Source organism: Rhinichthys klamathensis, unplaced genomic scaffold, assembly GCF_029890125.1.
Source record: "Rhinichthys klamathensis goyatoka isolate OS25496 unplaced genomic scaffold, OSU_Roscu_1.1 h1tg000937l_1, whole genome shotgun sequence".
In the NCBI taxonomy this organism is placed as follows: Eukaryota; Metazoa; Chordata; class Actinopteri; order Cypriniformes; family Leuciscidae; genus Rhinichthys; species Rhinichthys klamathensis.
The window spans coordinates 237,037-255,951 of NW_026607265.1; positions in this window are offsets into that span (position 1 = coordinate 237,037).

The following is an 18,915-nucleotide window of genomic DNA, read 5'->3' on the forward strand; positions in this document are numbered from 1 at the left end:
TGGCTTTTCAGTCCTCACATCCTTTTATAAATGTATGGTGGAAAGTGTGCCCACGTTCTGTATCACCGTTTGATGGGGAATTGTTCTGTTTCTGACAGGAGGGCACTAGAGCGGTATAGTTAAGTCTGCCTAGAGAATTATCATTTATAGAAAGCAACATTTACATCACCAGATGAAGGAGGGCATTATGTATTATGACATTATGTATTATGAGGGACCTTGCCCACACCGAAAATTGATCCACTCTCCCTTCAGGAAGGAATTTGCGCAGCATTAGGGCCAGAACCAGGCTAAGAAATAGCATATTTCCAGAAGGGACAAGGGAGACTGATGAACTCTACATCATAATGCTGCTTTTAAAATATTTGTTTTAATTGTTCACATTTCATATTGTTCACACTCCATTGTGATGATGTTATTAATTATAAATGTTACGTTCGAGTCCACCAATACAGGCAAACAAGTATATCCAGAACAACGAGCAGAAGAATAGGACAAGACGAGGGAAACCAGGATACAGGCACTCAGAATAGCAGTGTAACACAAAACAAGACTATACAAAGTGAGAATGAAAACACAGGTCTTAAATAGGCAGACAAGTCACGCAATCATGAGAACAGACAATGGATAGGATACTGGAAAAAGAAGTTAATAATGGAAAAGCCCAGGAGTCTGGAAGAGTGCCCTCTGGTGGAGCTTAAGGGCACTCCACCTGCCGGATGTGACTTTTGGTATCAAAATATGTCTGGTACTTTCCCTAATTCTTTCCTGTTACATAAGCACAGCATATAAAATGTTTAGTTTCAGAAGACTCTGCTTCTTCTTCTCTTTCCTCTCCTTTTATTCTTCTTTTGGGTCCTTCTTTCTGATCTTCACAATCTTCATCTGTTGGATTTTAGATATTAATATAGATTTATTTTTCTAAACATATTTGCTATTACAGTTTTAATATCTGCTTGATTCCTTTGTTGGTCTCTATAATTTTACATTTTAATAAAATGTGCAATTCCTGATTCAAATTTGATCTCTGACATAATCATTGCTTGTCTGCTTGGATCTCACTGCATCAGTAGCATATTGGTAACACTTTACAATAAGGTCTGTAAACATTGGTTAACGTCTCCGGTTACTTTCGTAACCTCGGTTCCCTGAAAGGCAGGGAACGAGACATTTACGTCGATGACGTAGTATGGGAACTCCTCCCCTTCTTCACTTCTGCTGAAATCTTATGGGCTAACGCCAGCTGGAGACAGCTGGCCAATTGACGCAAAATATGCAAATACTGACACGCCTGCTGGCAGTATAAAATGCATACGCACGTCAATTGCATCAGAATACGACTGAACGCTCGAATGAACAAGCGACACGGCGTTCGACGTAAATGTCTCGTTCCCTGCCTTTCAGGGAACCGAGGTTACGAAAGTAACCGGAGACGTTCCCTTTCAAGGCGGTCACTTCGACATTTACGTCGATGACGTAGTATGGGAACTGTGTCAAATCCCGCCGTGGAGCAGAGAACCCACCCACTCGAGAATGACAGAACCCTCATCCAATAGCTGCGCTACTAGAAATACGAGCTCCTGATAGGGCGAAGCGAGCCAATAGCGCGCTGTCTAAACCTCATCAAAATTTGCATATCCCAAGCAAATGAATAGAGGGAAGTCTTGCACTGAATCATTCAGGGCAGAACAACACAGAGTAATAGCAAGTATAATACAAGTCAGCAGCAAAGCGGCGACAGTTGCATAAGCACAACACATAAATCAAGCATTCATGCACAACCTGAAGGCTCAGCTCACCGAAAGCACTTGAGACGCAACAGAAGGTACATCCAACTTATAAAATCTGGCGAACGTATTCTGAGAAGACCAGCCAGCAGCAAGACACAAGTCCCTTATAGACATACCTCTGGACCAGGCCCACGAAGAGGCGACCGCCCTCGTCGAATGAGCCTTAATGTTGAGGGGACAGACCACCCCCTGGCAATCATAAGCCAAGGCAATAGCATCCACAATCCAGTGAGCAAGCCTCTGTTTCGAAACTCCACGTCCCTTGTTGCAACCGCCAAAGCATACAAATAGCTGATCCGATTGACGAAAAGCGGCTGAGCGAGTCATATACATCCGTAAAGCCCTGACTGGGCAAACAGCGCTCTGAGCATCGATATCACGCGAGACTGATAACTCAGAAGACAATGCAGGCAGTAAAACAACCTGCGCTTTGAACGGAGTATTGAGTGACTTCGGAACGTACCCCTGTCTTGGCCGAAGAGTGACATTACAGTCTCCTGGTCCAAAACGAATGCAGTCCTCGTGAACCGAGAAAGCTTGCAGGTCCCCCACACGTTTCGCTGAAGCAAGAGCGAGAAGCAAAGCAGTTTTCAGGGAAAGCTCCTTGACCGCAATCGAAGCCAGTGGCTCAAACGGTGGAAGAGACAGAGCCCTCAACACTAGGGCTAAATCCCACGGCGGCACAGAAGGCGGCCGTGACGGACATAATCTCCTAGCTCCCCTGAGAAAACTGATCACCGATGCATGTTTACCGATCGACTGTCCTTCGATCGGGAGGCGAAATGCAGAAATAGCAGCCACATACACCTTCAGAGTGGACGGTAAACTCCCATTATCCTTCCTGTACTGAAGGAAGCGTAGAATATCCGACACGGCGCAATTACCCGGGTCAATACTGATATCCTGGCACCATTTAGAGAAAACTTCCCATTTCAATCTGTATAAACGCCTAGTGGATGGGGCGCGCGCCTCAGCGATAGTGCTCATCGCTCGAGAGTGCAGAGCGTCCCGCTCATTCAGAGTCCCCGCAGCGGCCATACATGAAGGTTCCACAGCCCGGGGTTGGGGTGCCATACCGTGCCGTTCGCCTGCGATAACAGGTCTCTCCTGAGCGGAATTTCCCACGGGGAGTCCACCAGTAATTCCATCATGTCCGCGAACCAGGGCTGATTCGGCCAGTTCGGGGCTACGAGAATCACAGACGCTTTCTCCTCCCTGATTTTGCATAACACTGTGGGCAGAATCTTCACCGGAGGAAAGGCGTAAAGTCTGGCTCTCGGCCAGCGCGAAGTCAAGGCGTCGTTCGTCCGTCCCAAGGGGGAACGAGACAGCGAGAAGAACGCCTGGCAGTGCGCGTTCTCGCTCGAGGCGAACAGATCGACCTCCGCCCTCCCGAACCGATCCCAGATCATCTGCACCGATCCCGGGTGAAGCCTCCACTCTCCATGAGGAATCCCATTCCTCGAGAGCATATCCGCCCCGCGATTCAAAACACCGGGAATATGCGCCGCTCTCACGGATAGAAAGTGCCGGTCTGCCCACAGCAGGAGACTCGCCGCCTGCTCGAATAGGAGTCTGGAGCGCACGCCTCCCTGGCGATTTATGTATGAGACCACCGACGTGTTGTCGGTCCTAATCAGTACATGCTGACGCTCTAACTGTGACCGGAAGGCTTCGAGGGCTAAGGAAACCGCCATCAATTCCAAGCGGTTTATATGCCACGTTCGCTGCGACTCCGTCCATAAGCCTGAGGCAGTCGCGCCCATGCACACTGCTCCCCAGCCTGAGGTTGATGCATCCGTCAAGACTGCGGTGCGATGCGCCACGGTGCCCATCGGAACCCCTGAACTGAATAACGCTGGGTTTTTCCACGGTACCAAAGTGCGAATGCAGCTGCGGGTGACCGTGATGCGCCTGAGTCCGAACGACCACGCCCCCCGAGGGACTCGGAGCTTCAACCAGATTTGAAGAGGGCGCATATGCAACAGCCCCAGATGACACACTGGGGAGGCTGCCGCCAACAGACCTAACAGCCTCTGAAATTCCTTTAGTGGCACAGACCTGCCCGGTCTGAAACGGTCCAGAGACAAAGTCAGAGACCTTATGCACTCTTGAGAGAGATGGGCTCGCATCGTTATAGAGTTCAAGCACACTCCCAGAAATGTTGTGGTCTGACTCGGTGTGAACACGCTTTTCTGTTCGTTTACACGCATCCCCAGCGAGTCCAGGTGACGAAGTAGTATTTCCACATGACCGATTAGCACCTCTCGCGAGTGGGCTAGAATCAACCAATCGTCCAGATAATTTAGGATGCGCATTCCGCTCGACCTGAGGGGAGAAAGCGCCGCGTCCACACACTTCGAAAAGGTGCGGGGAGCCAGAGCCAGTCCGAACGGGAGTACTGAGTACTGATAAGCTGTGCCCTCGAACGCGAACCTCAGAAAGCGCCTGTGACGCGCTGCTATCTGGATATTATTATTATTATTATTTATTTGTAGAAAAAAGACAAAAGGGACAATACATATTAATGAACATTTTTCACAAATGTAAATATGCCAGATTATAGCCATAGGCTAATTTCCATCTGCAGACCCCTAAGCAGGTAGATGTTACACATAAATACATACAGACACACTATGCACAGGCTATATACAGAGAAGCAAGGACAGTAACAGTGATCACAACATATTAGGACAAGCCATATTACACAGACCCTTTTTACACAACCCATGCTATACTAACTCCTATTACACAACCCATATCACACTAATAATTCTATCCCCTTTATATTTATAAAACACTAACTCTATTTTACATCTGATATATAAACTTATGATTACTAAACATGCTCACATATTTGTGTGTCCCTCAACCATACTTTTAAACGACTCCTAAAAATAGGAAAACTTGTGCTTTCCCTCACTGATTGAGGAATACTATTCCAGGAGCTCACCCCCTGATATGATAGAGCGTTCTGTGAAAAGGCGGTCCGCCTAAACGCCAAGTCACAGTCACCTCTCATAGTGGCTCTTGTCACTCGAGACCCGACAGCACTGATAGACTTTTGTTTAATAAAATCACTCAATGGTGGAGGCGCCAGACCATGTATAACCTTATAGATTAGACAGGCTGATTTAAATAATTTGAAATTCGCAAAATTTAAAAACTTATATTTATCTAGAATATTACAATGATGATATGACGAAGGTTTCTTATCTAATATTTTCAATGCTCTTTTGTAGCATACTTCAATTGGCCCAATAGCAGCATGACTCGTATAAGACCAACTTGTGATACAGTACTCAATATGAGCCAGTATCATAGAGTGCAAGAACGTGATCGCTGCTGTATCCGTTAATGATGTACGAATCTGTTTAAAGTTCCGTAAATTAACATTTACAGTTTTCACAACTTTTTTGATGTGTTTTTTAAAAGATAATTTTGAGTCTATCAGAACTCCCAGATACCTAAATTCCTCAACATTAATTAATTCTTGTCCACCCAAGCAAACTTTTGCTGTGGCCACAGTTGTTTTAGGTTTACTAAAAAACATTGATACGGTCTTTTTAACATTAAGACACAAGCATGAATCAATCAGCCATTTTTGCAAATCATTTAAAGCAAATGAAAGCTGATGGGATGCATCATCAGCACTTTTGGCATGTGTAAAAATTACCGTATCATCAGCATACATAATCGTGTCGACATTTTTGCACACATTAGGCAAATTATTCACATACAGTGAAAATAGCAGAGGTCCTAAAATTGATCCCTGTGGAACACCCTGTGTATATTGAAGATAGGGTGACTTACAATTTTTTATTTGTACACATTGTTTTCTATCCGACAAATAAGACTGTATCCATTTAACTGTCTGATTACTAAAGCCAAATGTTAACAGTCTAGACAAGAGCTTAAAGTGATTCACAGTATCAAACGCACGCTTAAAATCAACAAAAACAGCAGCAACATAACTGTTTTTATCTAAATAAAACTTCACCTTCTCGACAAAAACAAAAACAGCCATTTCAGTCGAGTGAAGAGATCGAAATCCAAATTGCATAGGGTGCAGACCCGGATTGGAATCATTAAGCTGCGCCGTATGAAAGTACGCGTCCTTTAAATCCACTGAAGCGAACCAATCCCCGGGACGAACTTGCGCCAGAATCTGCTTCAAAGTTGTCATTTTGAACGCGCGCTTGTAAAGTGCTCGGTTTATGGGTCTCAGGTCCAGGATCGGACGGAGACCCCCCCCTCTCTTGGGTACCACAAAGTAGCGGCTGTAGAAACCGCTCTCCCTCTCGATCGGGGGAGCCGGTTCTATCGCTCCTTTCTCGAGCAGACTGAGAACTTCCTGTCTCAGAACGGGAACGTTTTGGGGCAAAGTTAATGACGGGATCACGCCGTTGAAACGGGGTGGTCTGCGTCTGAACTGAAGCGAATACCCGTGACGAATTAAGCCCAACACCCACGGTGAAATGCCTGGAATTGATTCCCACGCACCTAGAAAATGACTCAGAGTGCGAGCTCGAACTGCGGTCATAGCCGCCCCCAGTGCAGTGTTTAGACTGGAGCCGCACTCCCGCGAGGCTGATAGCCCTGGTGGGAGTGCGGCTCGCAGTGGGCTGAGTGTAGTGCTGGCGATCTCGTGCCCAAGAGATGCCATTATAGTCATAGAGTGTGACCCTGCGCTGTCTCGTGAAAGGGCGGGTGACACAATGTGAGGTGTAAGAGGAAGAAAAAGCTCTTTTTGTGAAGGGATACATGCTTTTATTAATTTTTTGTTTGAACAAACAACATTCACACGTTTGCCGTCGTCGCTCGACTGAACATGAGGGACACGATGCATAAGAACACGGCGCTTGGAGTCCGGTCCTCCTTCGCGCTCTCTCTTCCTCTTGGCCGCTCCGTCAGGAAGAAGGCTTTGACGCGGAGGGGGGCGCGCTGACCTTCCCTCGGCGCGGGCTCCTTCTCTGGCCCTGGCTCTTTCTCCCGGGTCCCTGCCACTGTCTGCCCCGGGAAGCGCGAGCATCCGGCTCGGTGCGCGGCGCAGCCGATTGTCTCACCGAGCTCTGGGGCTGGCCCCGGCTAGCCGATGACGAGCGCGAACGCTGACGAGCTGGGGGCGCTCGACGCGGGATCACGTGGCTCATAGCTTTAGCGCGTTTCTGGGTCTCCGAGAAACGCTCCGTGACAGCCTCCACCGCGTTCCCAAAGAGACCGGCTGGGGTGATGGGAGCATTAAGCAGGGTTTTCGGGTCGGAATCCTTGACATCGGAGAGTGTCAGCCACAGGTGCCTGTGGAGGACGACCAGAAACCCCATGGAGCGACCGATGGCTTGCGCTGAGCGTTTAGTGGCCATCAGTGCAAGGTCCGTAGCTGAGCGGAGATCCCGGATGACGTCAGCGTCAACAGAGGCAACGCCATCCAGGGACTTAAGCAACTTCGCCTGGAACACCTGTAGAATGGCCATGGCGTGGAGAGCTGATACTGCCTCTCCCGCCGCTCCGTACGCCTTATCCGCTTGGTGGGCCGTGAACCTGCAGGGCTTGGACGGCAGGCTGCGGTCCGCGCCCAGTGCAGACGTCGATGGGCACAGGTGAGTGGCGACGGTCTCCTCGACGGGGGGCATGCGCACGTAACCGTGGGCTACCGCCTCATCTACATGTGCGAACAAGGACTGAGTGGCAGAGTGGGTGCGCGCCGACTGGGGCGCAGCCCACGCCTTAACCACGTGTTCGTGGACGTCCGGGAAAAACGGGGTTCCCCTCTTCGACGCGGCCTGGCGGCGGCTCGACTGAAGGAACCACGTGTCCAACTTGCTCTTAGCTGGCTCATCCGGTGCGTCCCACGAAAGGTCCAACTCGGCGACGGCCTTAGTAAGGACCCTAAAGAGCTCCTCCTGGAGGTCAGGGCTCCCTTGCTCGGGAGGTGCGGCCTGCTGGGATCCCCAGTCCTTCTCCGACGCTGAGAGTGACATGGCGTCCTCTTCCTCGCTAGCTCCAAAGGAGATGAAATCCGCGACGTCGCGGGGTGGGCGGAAGCTAGCGTCCGAGAAGCTGACGGCGTCGAGCTCCCTTTCCCTGGGGGTGGGTGGGCCCACCAGCGGCTCGCTGGCGGCAGTGGGCCCAATCCCTGCAGCTGCTCGAGCCGTTTCTCTCCTGGCCTTAAGGGCGCGCACTGGCATGTCCGCGCAGTGGGCGCACACGAGGTCGTCCGACAGGGCCGTCTCGGCGTGGGCCAGGCCCATGCAGGCAACGCAGAACAAATGGGTGTCGGGCGCCACGATAGGCCCCGAGCACAAGTTACAGATGGATGCCATCGGATGCCAAAGACAGTGAGGTATCTTCAGATGCAATTTTCAACGATGGCGAGATTTGTAGAATATCTTCCAATTCGAAGCACACGTCGATTTGAGCGTGAAGAAAAGGATTCTGATGCAATTGACGTGCGTATGCATTTTATACTGCCAGCAGGCGTGTCAGTATTTGCATATTTTGCGTCAATTGGCCAGCTGTCTCCAGCTGGCGTTAGCCCATAAGATTTCAGCAGAAGTGAAGAAGGGGAGGAGTTCCCATACTACGTCATCGACGTAAATGTCGAAGTGACCGCCTTGAAAGGGAACTATACCTTAGTTAACATGAACAATACTTCTTCAGCATTTATTAATCTTGGTTAATATTAATTTCAACATTTACTAATACGTTATTAAAATCAAAGGTTGTATTTATTAACATTAGTTAGCCTATAGGGCTGGACAATAACTCAATATATATTGCGTTTTTTTTTTCAATAACGGTGATATGATTTTTAAACACATTTTCCATATTTCAATATATACATAACAGGCATGGGCTACGTTTACATGCAACCAGATAATCCATTAGTAATCGGATTGACGGCTCGATCGGACTGAAAAAAAAGCCTTCATTTAAACACCATAATCGATCCGATTGAGCTCGATCCGAATACATTTTCGATCGAATTGAGAGCGGTGGTTTATTCCTTTTCTAATACGATCGAGAGGACATGTAAACACTTGATCGGATTGTGCAATGACGTTGAAATAGCGTATGTATGACGTGCGAACAAGCTGTTCTCTTACGAGAGGTTCTCTCGTACTGCGTAATATCTTACGCTAGGGGAAAACCTCTTTTCCACGAGATATTGAAGCCAAAAATTATCCTTAATTTTGAATTAATGTAAAACACGTTGCGGCAGCATGCAGGTAAGACGGCTCGCATGCCTATTGGCTGACCTGCTGACCCTCGTGACGTTAGATCCAATGGGGGCGCTTCGTGCCCAGTACGTCATGTCCCGCCGAAATGGGCGTGGCATGGGCCTATAAATACAGCTCGATGGGCTGATATAATATGATTTTTCATCTCTTCAGCGAAGCTCACGCATCGCTGGATCCTGAGTGAAGCCGCCGCGCCTTCTGATTAAAAGCCTTCTGCGGGACGAGCCTTTGTACCTGAAGCCGCTGGCCTACATCTCGCCACTTTCAGTCACCGCTCCTGCTAACGCTTTCCGGCGTGTATATCCTTTATCCTCTCTCTCTCTCTCTCTCTCTCTCTCTCTCTCTCTCTCTCTCTCTCTCTCTCTCTCTCTCTCTCTCTCTCTCTCTCTAAAATCTAAAAGAGCAAGCGTCTTTTTAAAGATGCCTTTTTCCTGTGGCTCGTGCCGAGCCCCACCCAGCGACGGGGACCGCCATATCATCTGCGTTTCCTGCCTGGGTAAGGATCATGCAGTTCTCGCGCTCGCTCACGGCGGCTGCCATCACTGCAAGCTATTGCCTATGGTGACTCCGAGGACTCGCCTGGCATATTTCTCTGAGACTGCACGTCCACCCGCTACAGTGCCGCGCCGTAAAAAGCGCCGTACTCAGCGGGTCCCTGAACCTTCTACAGCCCGTGAAAGCTTGCCGGTTCGCCCGCCAGCTTCTCCAGCTTCACTTGAGTCTCTCACCGACGGACAGCGGCCGCCGTCTTTCGCCGCTTCCGTCATTGATGACGACGAGGTAGCTACATCTGTAGAAGAGCACAGCCGCGGCTAGCTTTCTTTACGTTACAAGAAAGCTACCCCGCCCCCGCGCCCCATGCGCATGCGTTACTCACCGGCGAAAAAGGGGAAAGAGAATGGTTTAGTCCCGCCGAGGCTAGACCAACCCCCATTTTCCGAACATTTCTCAGCTCCTCTGAGTTCGAGCGGCTGGAAATGTCAATGTTGCAGCAGTGAGCCTGTGATATGACATGCCCGCCTGCAGCAAACGCCGACGCAAAACTGTCATGACGCTCTCTTATCTGCTCGTGCTGATTTAAGCTTATGTTGTTTTCCTCCTGTGGCTCAGTGGTGAAACCCATAGCTTTCGCGCCAGAGACCCGTGTTTGAATCCCGGCTCGGGCAGCAGATAAAATTTGTGCGTCTCTCCTCTACGAGCACGCGGCCAGCTTTTTTCCGTACAGAAAACGAACGCGTCCTCCCGTTCTTATGGCGAGGCTCGAGTATTTATGAGTGTCTCAAACATATGAGCCCACGCCGGCGCGCCCCGCGTGACTCACTCTAACACTACGACACCCGCGCCAGAGACTCGAGTATAACTCAAACATTTCTAAGCTCCTCCGAGTTTGAGCGTCTGGAAATGTCAATATTGCAGCAATGCGCCTGTTATATAACACGCACGCCTGCAAACAAATCCGACTCAACACTAAAAAAAAAATCTTCCTAGCCCGCAGGAAACGACAGTGTTTCAGTCCCGCTGCGGCCAGACTTCCACCAAAACTTCTCGCTCGTTCAGTTCCAAAAAATGCGACTGTTCCAGTGTATTTTGCAGTAAACAAGCCGGTACCACGGCCCGCTTCCCTGCACACAAACGCTGTTCTTACAGCAATCCAGATAAATCACATAAAGGGCCCTATCTTGCACCCGGCGCAAATGACTTTGTACACTGACGCATGTATCATTCCTATTTTGCACCCGCACAAAGCGGACTTTTCCCTCCACAGACGCACGTCGGTAAACTAGGAAATTAACTTGCGCTCCCTGGGCGGGTCGGCGAAAAGGAGGCGTGTTTCGGCGCAAACATGCCCTAGTGCTATTTTGCAGTTCCAGAAAACAATTCCGCCACTGACCAGAAAAAAACCTAGTCTAAAGTCAGTGGCGCGTTGCGCGTTGTTCATAATGCTATTTTAATATACACATCGCATACACTTTGATTCTCTCATCAACACATGCAGCAGTTTTTATTTTTGCAAATCATACATTATAACAAGGAAAAATATTAACACATGAGGGAAATCATTGTGGTGTCCATGAAGATATAAAAAAAATGTAGGCCTAAATCTAGATTACACATTTACCCAAATTTTTCAGGCTAATTTTAGTAATGACGGATCAGACCTGCCCAATAGTGGCAAGACACATATGTAGCTTATATAAGGACATCTGACAAATTAGTTTGTCCGTCAAGAACCAGGGGGAAAAAAAAAATCTCACATCCCCATACAACGTCACTTCTCTGTCTTTCACTGCCCTGACAAGAACGTCGGTCTCCTCGGCTGTGAACCGCTCCTGGCGCGCCTAGTAAATCCGCCATGCAACATGCGCACCTGCTCTTAAAGGGTATGTTGGATGACGCTCTGATTGGTTTATTTCCCGTTACGTCCAAACCACACCTATGAATAATGAAGCTATTTCAGACCAACCCCTTTTAAACTTGCGTCGGGCGCAAGAGTCATTTATCCCGCCGGTAAAATAGCAACAGCGCCCAAGACCCGCCCACAAAGTTACTTGCGCTTCGCGTTTGATACTTGCGTTTCAGATCGTTAAAATAGGGCCCAAAGAGTGTTATTTCTGGTATTCCGGCCACGGCCGATGGTGTCATGTGTGTAATAAAGATGCCCACGGCCCAGTGTTCATTCCTACACACAAGCACAGCCCACCACAGCGCAGGGCTTGCACAAATAAAATCGACTCATGTCGATTGTGCATTAAATGTAGTGAATGTGCCCACAACACAGTGCCCACAAACACTACACACTGCATGTCCCACGGTTTCTGTGAAACGAAACCAACACACATAGTCAGCTCAGGACGACGGTGTTTTTCAGTGCAGTAAATGTGCCCGCTGTCCCGCGCCCACATTCACTCACGGACATGCTAAGCCCCACAGGGTTTGCTCCGCTCGCTCTCTCTGAGCAAACTGTCATAAGAGAGTCGAGTGCGGCCAGCGTTGCAAACACAGCGTTTGTTACAGCACAACAATGCTCTCCGGTCGCCACTATGTCGCGGCCAGAGCCCAGATTTCATTCTACCCCTAGCTTTTCATGTAAATGCGTGGGCAAAGCTTCCAGTGGTGTCAGAATGGGTGCTGAACACTATAAAAGAAGCTATTCGCTACAGTTCACTCGACATCCCCGCCTCTACACAGCGCGCGTCGAAACTACGGTACAAAACGAAGTAGCTCATCTACTTCGAGCCGAGATAGCGAAACTATTGAGCAAAGGGGCCATAGAACCTTTATCTCAAGCTCAGAGCGAAGGGGGTTTGTACAGCAGATATTTTCTGGTACCGAAAAAAGACGGGGGTCACAGACCCATTCTAGATCCAAGGCAGCTGAACAAAGTGCTTGTGAAACGCCAGTTCAGAATGCTCACAACCAGGAAAATCCTCGCGCAGATTTGCCAAGGGGACTGGTTTATGTCAATAGATCTGAAGGATGCGTATTTCCAAATACAAATAGCGTGACGTCACAGGCGATTCTTGAGATTCGCCTTCAAGGGCCAGGCATATCAATACACAGTCCTACCGTTCGGCCTGTCCCTAGCACCCCGTACATTTACAATGTGCATGGACGCGGCTCTCACACCCCTCAAACTTCAGGGCATGCGAGTTTTGAACTACTTGGACGATTGGCTGGTTCTAGCTCGATCACACTCAGAGCTCATAGAACAAAGGACCATATAACTCGAACATCTCGAGAATCTGGGTCTCAAAGTCAATTGGGCGAAAAGTTCGCTGTCTCCCAGTCAGAAAATTTCTGTTCTGGGCACAGAACTGGACTCGCTGTCTAGGATAGCGCGACTCTCGCCAGAGCGCAGACTGAACATTCAGCGCACCATGAAATCCTTCCGCTGCGGCACTATAGTCCCGCTCAGAAGGTTTCAGAATATGCGGGGTCTCATGGCCTCAGCATCATCAGTACTCCAGTTGGTTCTGCTTCGCATGCGCCCTCTGCAGTTTTGGCTAAAAGCGCGAGTACCTCCTCGGGCATGGGCCTCTGGTCTGTTTCGCCTCAAGGTCGATCAGAAATGCGTCTCAGCTCTGAAACCTTGGAGAGCGATCGACTGGTATCAGTCAGGTGTAAACCTGGGGACTTCCTCGAGTGTGCAGGTGATGTCCACGGACGCCTCCACCTCGGGATGGGGAGCGCTGCTCGAGGGCAGACCGTTCTTTGGCCAGTGGTCAGAACGGGAGAAGCTCCTACACATAAACTGTCTGGAAATGTTGGCAGTCGACAACGCGCTGAGGCGCTTTTGTCCCCGAATAAAGGGTCACCATGTCTTGGTCCGCTCGGACAACATGTCAGTGGTGGCCTACACAACTCGCCAGGGTGGCGTCAGGTCCCGAAACCTTTACAGGCTGACAGAACACCTCCTGGTCTGGGCTCAGCACAATCTGCGCTCACTGAGAGCAGCACATGTGCCTGGTCACCTGAATCTGAGACCAGACAGACTGTCCAGAAACAATGTTCCAGCAGGAGAATGGTCTCTGCACCCGCAGACGGTCCTACTGCTGTGGGAGACATTCGGCAGAGCGCAGGTAGACCTGTTTGTGTCCCAAGAAAACGCTCACTGTCCGAAGTTTTTCTCCAAGAGCAGGAAAGACCTCCTCTCTCAGGCCAAGGGCTCGATTTGGCATACTCGCCCAGAGCTGTGGTCCCTACATGCATGGGCCATCAACGGGTACCCGCTAACCTCCCGGAGGAAGTGTTAAACACAATCCCGCAGGCTAGAGCCCAGTCTGCTAGACGACTCTATTCCTCAAATGGTCTGTGTTTTCTGGCTGGTGCCGACGGGTGCTCCGTCGATGCGAAGACGGTCCTAAAACGGACCTTCGGGGTTTTGTCGAGGAGGGGACAAGCGCCCCGCTCGGACAAGGTAACGGTCTTTCGTACGAAAACGGGCGCCTCCGGGTTGACTTTTCCTCCAGAGCGCCCTCGTCACCGCTTACCGCCCCAGATAACACATCCTCCCCAGGATGTAGGGAACCCGAGACCGAGAACGAGCTTCATCCGTCACCTTGTCCGAGCGGGGCGCTTGTCCCCTCCTCCGGGGAAAGCAGGCCGCGTCGACCCTCGGGAGACTCGTATTTTGTAAAACAACATCAGAATGTCCTGAAACTTTGCAGGGGACACGTTGAGAAGGTGTCCTCTCCATCTGAGGTGGAATTGGTCTGTGGAAATTAGGACTTTTATTTTTATGATTTTCTGAATGTATGCAGACAACAGGTGATATATGAGTTTTGGGGGCTCTTATTTTGTAAAACAACATCAGAATGTCCTGAAACTTTGCAGGGGACACGTTGAGAAGGTGTCCTCTCCATCTGAGGTGGAATTGTTCTGTGGAAATTAGGACTTTTATTTTTATGATTTTCTGAATGTATGGAGACAACAGGTAGGCCTAATATATGAGTTTTGGGGGCTCTTATTTTGTAAAACAACATCAGAATGTCCTGAAACTTTGCAGGGGACACGTTGAGAAGGTGTCCTCTCCATCTGAGGTGGAATTGGTCTGTGGAAATTAGGACTTTTATTTTTATGATTTTCTGAATGTATGGAGACAACAGGTAGGCCTAATATATGAGTTTTGGGGGCTCTTATTTTGTAAAACAACATCAGAATGTCCTGAAACTTTGCAGGGGACACGGTGAGAAGGTGTCCTCTCCATCTGAGGTGGAATTGGTCTGTGGAAATTAGGACTTTTATTTTTATGATTTTCTGAATGTATGCAGACAACAGGTGATATATGAGTTTTGGGGGCTCTTATTTTGTAAAACAACATCAGAATGTCCTGAAACTTTGCAGGGGACACGTTGAGAAGGTGTCCTCTCCATCTGAGGTGGAATTGGTCTGTGCAAATTAGGACTTTTATTTTTATGATTTTCTGAATGTATGCAGACAACAGGTGATATATGAGTTTTGGGGGCTCTTATTTTGTAAAACAACATCAGAATGTCCTGAAACTTTGCAGGGGACACGTTGAGAAGGTGTCCTCTCCATCTGAGGTGGAATTGGTCTGTGGAAATTAGGACTTTTATTTTTATGATTTTCTGAATGTATGCAGACAACAGGTGATATATGAGTTTTGGGGGCTCTTATTTTGTAAAACAACATCAGAATGTCCTGAAACTTTGCAGGGGACACCTTGAGAAGGTGTCCTCTCCATCTGAGGTGGAATTGGTCTGTGGAAATTAGGACTTTTATTTTTATGATTTTCTGAATGTATGGAGACAACAGGTAGGCCTAATATTTGAGTTTTGGGGGCTCTTATTTTGTAAAACAACATCAGAATGTCCTGAAACTTTGCAGGGGACACCTTGAGAAGGTGTCCTCTCCATCTGAGGTGGAATTGGTCTGTGCAAATTAGGACTTTTATTTTTATGATTTTCTGAATGTATGGAGACAACAGGTAGGCCTAATATATGAGTTTTGGGGGCTCTTATTTTGTAAAACAACATCAGAATGTCCTGAAACTTTGCAGGGGACACGTTGAGAAGGTGTCCTCTCCATCTGACGTGGAATTGGTCTGTGGAAATTAGGACTTTTATTTTTATGATTTTCTGAATGTATGGAGACAACAGGTAGGCCTAATATATGAGTTTTGGGGGCTCTTATTTTGTAAAACAACATCAGATAGATAGATAGATAGATAGATAGATAGATAGATAGATAGATAGATAGATAGATAGATAGATAGATAGATAGATAGATAGATAGATAGATAGATAGATAGATAGATAGACGGACGGACGGACGGACTAACTGAAATAGCCTTCGCTGGAAGAATGGTTGACTGAATGGTTTCAGAATGGTTGACGGTCTTACCGTAATACCTAGTGTATAAGCGCATAGAGAAATATAGGGGCGGCTAGTTTGACCGCTCATTTCGAGGTGGAGGCTGGCTTGACTGCAGTCATGCAAACCATGTGCTCAGGCATACCAAACTCATGACACACTATTAATTTAGTAAAACAAAGTGCTTTGAACACGCACAACTCATCAGTATTGGATTAAACAATATTTATACTCAAAACCGAAGTGTTTTAGTTACCTGAAAAGAAGTATAGAAAGATTAATGAAGAAATAAAACGGTCGCTGCAATGATGGCTTCGTCGTATTTACTCTGAATGAAGCACATCACGGGCGCGCGGGTTGGCGTACGAGGACGTCATCACGCTGGTATGCCAAGCGAAAATAATTAATTAAATAAATGCAAATAATATCACTCTTCTTTTTAAACAATGAACAAATAAGCATTTAAACAATATTATAAAAATAACATTTACTAATTCTATAATTCATTTGAAAAGAGTTAAAGTAACACTATGTAGTTTTTCAACCTTCATAATATATTTCCAAGACCCTTGTGATGGTACATCGACTTAAAATAAGTTAAATGACACGTCTGCCATAGCCTGACGTGGTCTGTATCGCTTTTACTGGCACTATGTAACTTCGGGTTTCGGGTAGGAACCCGTGCACAAAAAGAACTACAAAATTCGACTGCTTTACGGCATACGTCACTTCCCCCACCACTTCCTCAAATTGTCTGTGGCCATTGCAGACATCCCAAGTCTCCCGGGAGTCTCCTGCGTCTCCCTGATGCCCGCAAATTAGTTCAGATCTGCCGGAATCTAGAGCGCGCATGCGAGACAGAACATACTGCACGCATAACATACATAGTGCGAGCACGGCTGAGAGAGAGAGAGCGAGAGACCTTGCGAGTGTGCCTCACGAAAGCTAGTCAACCCGCCACCAGCCGCCGCCCCCCCCCCCCGTCAACAATTCAGTCACCAAGATATACCTCCCTGAAATGACTTCTTGCAAGTTGGGATGTCTGCCATTGTTGATTCCAAAGCCGGTGCTGGATAAACAGCGAGCGTGCGCGTGCGACAGTCGGCTGCGGAAGGCTAAATTATTTACGACAGCAGTAATGGACAATTCTGCTTCCAAACTGTAGGGCGACCGCTGAGGAAAAATCACATGGTGTTGCTTTAATACACACAAACTATCGCAAATCAAAGTGAAAGTAGCAGATGCTTAACAACACACAATCATCTTTATTAAAAGTAAAGAAATTAAATGATCTTACCAGGGCTGTTGCCGCTCTCTCTTATTGCGGTCTTTGATTTCGAAATTTTTGTTGATGATCAATAAAATACAGCTCTGTGCTTTCGGTGACGTGCCCTCCATTAAATCTGCATATAGCGCGGGAATTGAAGATCTGATTTATATCCGTTTTGCAAAAACACATTTATGTGACCAGGTGTAAATGGAATCGTTTTGATAAATCAGATAGCTACCGATCTGAGAAAACACATGTGGCCAGGTGTAAACAGCCCCATGGCTCGAAGCACATCTGCTGGGGTCGCTGTTTGTTTGTAGAAATGCCCATGGTCAAATCTCTTTTCACAGAGCTGATGATGATGGTCATTGGTCGCTTTTTTTCAGTTACTAATATTATAATTGTTTTGAAGTCCATTTATCTCACAGAATTGGTGGAGATTTCAATTTAACCCCAGATGAGTGGCTACCCAGCAAACACAGAACGTTCCCGTATGGTTCCCAAAAAAGAACGTTCCCAGAACGTAAAATTGTTTGCTGGGTATAGACTAAATTAACTAAATTTAATGACTCAAATCAATATTCCAAATTTCTGCTTCTCAAACCTCTTGATTGATATTTGGTGACTTCACAATCCAGACATTAGACAATTTTCTTGGATTAAACCCAATGCAAATGCAAGATCTAGAATGTCTTGTACTGTGTACTGTTTTACACTAGCTGTGTGCTTTCATGTTGTCATGTTTTGTGTGAACAAATGGCTTATGAGTTCTCATTGGCTGCGTGTTCATGTCTCGTTTTGTGTTAGCACATGGCTTGTGATTTGTTTTACTGGCCATGCGCTTGTGTTTCAGTCATGTCTGGTGTGAGCACATGGCTTGTCATGTATGTTTCCTTGTGCCATGTGCTCTCCTGTCAATTGTCTAACCCTGGCCATCTCGTTACCTGATTATTGGTTAAATTGCCCCACCTGCCTTCCCTCATTACCCTCTTTTGTTTGCTTCCCTATATTTATTCTCCTTGTGTCTGCAGTCCTGTGCTGGTTCGTCGTCTAATGCCCCCTGCCAAGTCCAGTTCTTGTAAAGTCTTGCTGCCTGTCTTGTTTCACCCACAGGGTAGTTTTTGTTTGTTTTTGTTTTATTTTATACTTAATAAAAGCCCATCACTCTGCATTTGAGTCCTCGCTATACTTTCATCAACCCAAACCCTGACAGTGTGGGTCTTCCACAAATAATTAGTGAGACTCAATCCAGGTTCATTAAGGGTAGACCAATACATAACAATATTCGTTTGGTGAACACAATTTCAGTCCACATAATATATCCTTATGGAATAACCGTTGTATATTATTTCAGAGAAAAGATTCCTGTTTTTGGAGGAGTGGTGGCAAAGAGATATTTGGTCAGTGCTATTTCTGCACCAAATTCAACTTTAATTATGAGAAAAAAGATTGCATGAAAGACATCAGAAGTGTTCCTTCACCAATGATTCTGTTAAAAGCATTTTTAATATTTCACGCTTATTTCCAGGATAGTTGTAAAAAAATATTTTTTTTTATAAGAAGTGTACTATTGTATAAGAAATTGTATTTTGCAGGAAAGCTATCCCATGGTTGTATAAAAGGAGATTACAGTTTTCAACATCTCAGTAGGAAATCAGTAAAGGAATTCAGAACCAAATATCTTTTATTTCCCCTTCCACAAAAGAAATACATTTTTAAATTATGTATGATAATTACCCAGCTAAGGAATTTCTAAGATTAAGATTTAATGTGGATTCAC